Raw genomic sequence first — 6,000 nt, 5'->3', positions numbered from 1 at the left:
AATTCTCCGATCGAATATCCTAAAAGGAAGATGGCGCGTTACTTTGTACCCTTGGAAATGTATTTTCTTCGAAAATAAGAGAATGAAAGTAATGGTGGATCGAGAGCGATGCGTCTTCGTCAATGTCGTAGCCGCGCCGCTCTCGACAGATCGGGAGACAGCTGTCGCAGCCGGAAACGGCGACATCTTGCGAATGTCTCTCGCTATTGAAAGAATTCGTTGCGTGACTCTGGCTATTTTTCACGCGGTTTCGATGTCTCGCGGCTATTGCTCTCTCTCTCTCTCTCTCTCTCTCTCCCTCCCTCATAGAGGGCTTTTTTGAGAGTTTGCCGAATCGTAGAGCGTACTGCGAGTTGAAATGAAAAGTTTACGAATAGATGACGGAATAAACGGAGCGACGATCTTTATTGTCGATGATTTGAAGGATAAAAGGACACGCTCCGTGTCGTCGCGTGGAGTTATTATCCACGTGGCTCCGTTGTTGACGATTCTCGTACGAACCAAGAGGAAGTTTATTTTCCTCGTGGAAAGGAAAGAGAGAAGGGAACAATGTTTACGAACGACAAACACGATCTAGCGAACGATAGAGCATCATCAGCGACATCTTGTAAACGAGCCAATGTGTTTTCGATGGAAATAGAGAGGAAAGGGTATAAATAAGCAAATGTCGCGTGACCGGAATCATTTTTCGCGTTCGTCACCGTACGGCCCGTGTCATCCCCTGTGTCTTTTAACTAGACCACAACCTTCTCTCGTCCCATTCTCTTCATCCAGAAGCGAAATAACAATCGTTCGAGCGACTTTTAATGACCATGGCGAACGACAACGGCAGCGGCAGCGGTTGGTCGAGTTTTAAGGTTAACGACACTCGCTTAGGCTTCTACGACGTAGGATTTTTCGTCAACGTAAATTTCGCCATGAGAATGGGCCAGAGACAGGTGAGCAAAGCCGCGCGCGCCTAGCATAAGGCGAGAGGTACCGAATCTCTGACGAAGAAGGGGGGCCCACGTTGAAAGCCTAACGTAGGCTCGGGGATCTTGGTAGAACGCTAGAACGCAACATCTGTCGGCAGGTGGCTCGTCTCGGACATGCTCCGTGGCTTGGGCCCTTTGTGCATCCTCTCGTACATCGACCTAGCTCGCTCAAACGTGCACGCAATGCACGTGACCTCGACGACCATCGCTTCTGCTCCCGGTCCCGCTACCCCCTCCTCCACAGCCCTCTCTCTCTCTATCTCTCTCTCTCTCTCTCTCTCTCTCTCTCTCTCTCTCTCTCTCTCTCTCTCTCTCTCTCCTGCTCCCGTTCCTGCCTACGAACCCTCCGCGTGTTTCTTAATCCCAAGATCATTCGATAAAAGTTTCCTCCGAAGGAACGAGCGCGCGTTCCTTAACCCCAAGTAATAATTCTCGTGAGAGAAGACCCCCTTTTCGTACGACCCAGCGCGTAAAACGTTTTCTAAAAATAAAAAGAGGGGATCGAAAAAGAATCGGCTAGCGCTCGGCACGTGTCTTCCAAAAGTGATACGCACTTGGTTGCTTAGATACATTACATACGGATGGTAGATATTTCGAGGATTTATAAATCTTTGAGCTATCTCTCTCGCAATTAGGATCGTAAGAATCTTTTTTTTCCTTTTTCTTGTACTGAAAATTAATATAGAAGGGACAAGAGTTCGAGAACGAAGGTCGAGTAAATTCGCGCAAACTTTAATTATGATAATTTTTCCCGCTCTTTACCACGGAATACCAAAATAGCGTACCGTTTTGGTCGCTAGCCTGGCATTATCCATCATCCACACAGGCTTTATTATCGGTTTTGCCATTCCTTGTTATCAAGGTGGTTACGTTACAACGTGAACGTTTCCGATCTTGGTCTCGTAATCGATTGGAATCTGAAAATTTCCGATCGAAAAAGAGACTATGACGAACGACGACGTCGAATGATATTATTTGAACCGAATGCTTTGTAACGTTGTTACTTCGAGATCCTTCGAAGAGAAAAATTCGTCTTATCGAGTTACACGCGGCGACTGTTTCGGTCGGCACAGGTGTGCACTCTATCGTTCCAAGAACATGTCGTATTAGGCGACAAAGGAACAGAGAATAACTGAATAACTGCGAAACAATCGGCGTATTCTTCGACGGTCAGTCGACGTGCGGACATCGTACGGGTAACTTCGAATATAACGATATTATTATATGTATTATACTTGTATGTGCGTACCGATCTCTGCAAGTACGAACGTCATTTGTTGTTGAACATCACGTTGGTGTTCCTGCTGCTGGTGCATGATGGTGCATAGTAAGAAAGAGAAAAAGTTGAGAGAGAAAAGTACGAGAGCGCGCGCCTGCTGCTGGCTCGAGCGCAATCGAACCCCTCCTTTGCCAGGACGAAAGCAGCCGGCTTTCGTTTTCGGCAGGTGGCACTTTGCGATCTTTCTCGATCCTCGTGCGTTGTTCTCCCGTTTACCTGCATACACCGAAGGGACGCGACACGAACGAGGCCTCGCTGCCTGCGGCTCAGCCCCAGGGTCGTGCCACGAAAAACAGATGCGCTTCTCTCTTTTTCCCTTTTTCTCTTTTTCTTCTTCCTCGGCCCTTCGCGAAAGGAAACATGGCGCGTGCCACGATCTTTTTCGGAGCACCTGGCTTCTCTCTCTCTCTCTATATATATAGGTATGTGTATATATATATATATATATATATATATATAGAGAGAGAGAGAGAGAGAGAGAGACATCTATCTGTTAACCTCACGTGCACTGATTTTTTTGCCATCGAGCGTTTCGATCGTCAAAAATGATTGTCCAGCGGTCCTCCGTTGTTTATTTGTTTGCATGCAGCTGCTAGTGTCAGCGAACCGTGTCGAGATCTCTTGGTCGTTCTTTGTTTACGATTACTCGAGATCGCGATAAGCGAGTAGCTTTTAAAAGTGCGGCCCTGAAAAAAAAGAGCTGCGTACTTCAAGAGCTCTTTAAACGAGATACGGCCACCTGTCTCGTCTCCGTTTAATCGCGTGTGCTCGACTCGATCTTAATCCAAACGGGGAAAAAAAGGGCAGAGGATGTTTCATACGGTTAAAAGTCCTTAAAACACTCCATCCACTCTGCCTGCGTGGAATTTTCTCTCGGAAGAAAAATGATCTTTTTGTTAGGCCATTTCGTAGAAAGATTTTGGAGAAATTGAGTGCGTTCAAGGAACAATGTCCGGACTGTTTCCTCTTATTCCTGAATCGAATTTGGACTCTGCTCTTGGTTCGCGTCGTCTCTCTCGCACCTGGCAGGTGCAAACGTTGATTCTACACCTGCCGTTCGCGCCTGCCGTCGGTTCGAACCTTTTCTCCCTCTCGTAATCTTTTCCTACGAACCGATGAGGTGTCTTCCAATCTTTGTTTTTTTTTTTGTTTTTACGATTATATCGGATTATCGGCATCGCGAGAACGTTCTCCACCGTAATAACGATCAGCGAAGACGAATGAGATGGACGAGCCATCAACGTGCGTATATACGTGTGTACGGGGCTTTTTTCCTTCCCTTTCCTTTCGCGATAAGTCGTCTCGAGAGCGGACAATTAGAGATAGAGGAGAGAACGACCATTACAGGGTTTGCGTTGTCGTAGATGATAGGCAATATAAATGACATGTCCTTGAAAAGATCGCGCGATGCTCCTTACGTAACACGACGAATGGTTGCTTCTTCGTTGCTCGATCGGTCCATCATTATCTCTCTGATTCGTCTCGATGAACCGGTGCGATAAAGAAAATATCTTTGCCGACGTAGAAAATCAGCGAGCATAGCGTGTTTGAAATTCCAGATTGCGCAACGTTCTTTCATCGAAGATTCGATCGATCGTTGGTGGAAAAAGTTTCTCGATTGTTTTTTTACTTTAGGATGTGATGCGCCTAAGAGAGAGGCGACGTTTTCACCGAGCTCCGGCTGGCGAGACGTAATGAAAATTGAATTACAGTAGGATGTCGCACCGGCTGTCAATCTTCTTCTTCTTCTTCCTTTTCTTCGAGAAAGAGAGAGAGAGAGAGAGAGAGAGAGAGAAATGCGCCGTAAGCTTAGCGCGGAGAAAAGGAGAAGAAGGCATTATGAAATAGGAAAAAGAAACAATTATTATTACCGCGGCACGTCGATTACCAGGCGCCAGACGTTGCGCCGATCGCGCACTTTTTACTGCCCCGTCGGCACCTTGCGTAACCGTCGTCCCTCTTGCTCGTCGAGAGTTGCTCCAACTTCCGCGATCTTCGCTTTTCTTCACGCGGCGCCGATCCTCCTCTTTTTTTTCGCGGTAGGTATCGTTGGACGTAAAAAAAAAAAAGGACGTTCGAAAAGAAGCCATTTCCATAGACGGCGCTATATCTTTCCCCCTCTTGGCACATAAGCCGGGAGGAGCGCGGACGTATTGTACGCCGTGAGGCCAGGAATAAAGATTGATGTCACGGGACGACAAACGGATGCTCTTGGCCCGGTTCCCATCGCCTCTACGAACGGCCTCGAGTAATTCTGCGCACGAACAAAACTTAATATCCTCTCCCGTTCGTTCGCCTCTCGAAAATCGTTCGAATCTTTTTTTTCCGGCAAACGATGATTTCTTTGGAAACGCCTTTATCGCTTTTCGGAAAATCTAGGTCAGATTAATTACGCGAATCGCAAATATTAGCCGACGTCTTATAGATACAAATTTGAGCATTTTTACGGGAGGACTTTTGGCCGATTATATCGGCACGGCTAATAGCGACAAAAGGAAATATAGACGCGTACTATTAACTAGGCGAGTTTACTACGCTTCGGCTAATCCTTTATGCGTAAAACGTTCGAGTCGCTCGCAAGGGGCTTAATTACTTTTCGGTATCGGGAACGCGTCTTACGCAACGTTCTACGCTCTATGTTTTACGTATGTGTATGTAAATACATGGATATACGCTTGCGATTATTTGGGCGACGTAATACGAGTCCGAGGGAAAAAAGAAAGACTTTGGTTCGAGGGCAAATAGATGCTACGGCAAGGAAACGAGGGCGTCCGTCGATAGCTCACGCCCGTTAATGCTTTTTATCGTATTGCAGATAAGTGTGAATAATCGGCGCCCCAGCGACGCCGTTGATGGCGTGCGCACGCTCTACGCGCCTCTACCTACGTCGCGTTGGGAAGTCTTTTATTAAGAGCTAATATTGGCCCGCGGTTATGTAGAACCAGCCATTATCGATAATAAAAGCGATCGCTTTTAGCAACCTCGATCGTATTATTCCCTAGAAAATCTATCTCCCGCCAGTTCCTTTACTTTTTGTACGAACGAACCGACCGAATGATGCCAAGTACGATGATGCGTCGGCGATGCGTCCGTAGCTTAAGCACCTAACTTAACTTTAAAAGTTACTTCGTCAAGGTTAATTAACGGCTTGAAAAAGCTTTTCAACGTCGCAAAGTAATTAAGAAACTTTCATCGACGCGGAGACTTTTTGTCCGTGCAGCCTCGTCGTTCCACGAGCCTCCTCCAGCCCCACGTCATTCACTCTTCCCGTTCGGACTCCTTCGTAATCGGCGAAACGGAATCTTTCCAAAAACAACAACAACTTTTTACGTCGAAAGAATCGTCGAAATACGTTTCAATGAAAATACACGTGCTCTCATATTCGGCATGAGAGTGGCTCTTTACCTTTCCACGAATAAAGTTTACGTGACTCGCGACCGAGGACGAAATTTTGTAGCCCAAGGTACTACTATTTGTACTTGTTGCGCATTTCTGGATTTGGTCAATCCAACATGACGTGTCGTCACATGACGATCGGAAGCTAAAAAGCTAAAACTCGGTTCGCGCCACGTTAGAACGTTCGTTCTCATTCGCGTCGTGAAAGTAATGGAAGAAGATTAACGACAGGATGGATGGAGAGAAAGAGAGACAGACGGTCTAAGTCGATACGCGGAATCCTCGTGGCATGTTTTCTCCCGCAAAGAGACGTCTGTCCTTGGAGCGATATCGCGAGAACACGCGCGCGTG

The 6,000-nt window shown here is 46.8% G+C and overlaps 1 long non-coding RNA gene across 1 annotated transcript; it reads left to right on the top strand.

Annotated features, from left to right (window-relative positions):
• The first annotated feature begins 726 nt into the window (after positions 1–726).
• On the top strand, positions 727–5,257 carry LOC146873354 (uncharacterized). The gene is made up of 2 exons (XR_014983145.1): positions 727–938; positions 5,069–5,257. It is a non-coding gene; the product is annotated as an uncharacterized LOC146873354 (long non-coding RNA).
• The last annotated feature ends 743 nt before the right edge of the window (positions 5,258–6,000 follow it).

The sequence above is a fragment of the Vespa mandarinia genome, chromosome 1 (genome assembly GCF_050613455.1).
Source record: "Vespa mandarinia isolate Hongniang chromosome 1, ASM5061345v1, whole genome shotgun sequence".
Classification (NCBI taxonomy): Eukaryota; Metazoa; Arthropoda; class Insecta; order Hymenoptera; family Vespidae; genus Vespa; species Vespa mandarinia.
Note: the sequence above shows the minus strand (reverse complement) of the source record. Positions and strands in the feature narration are given on the sequence as shown.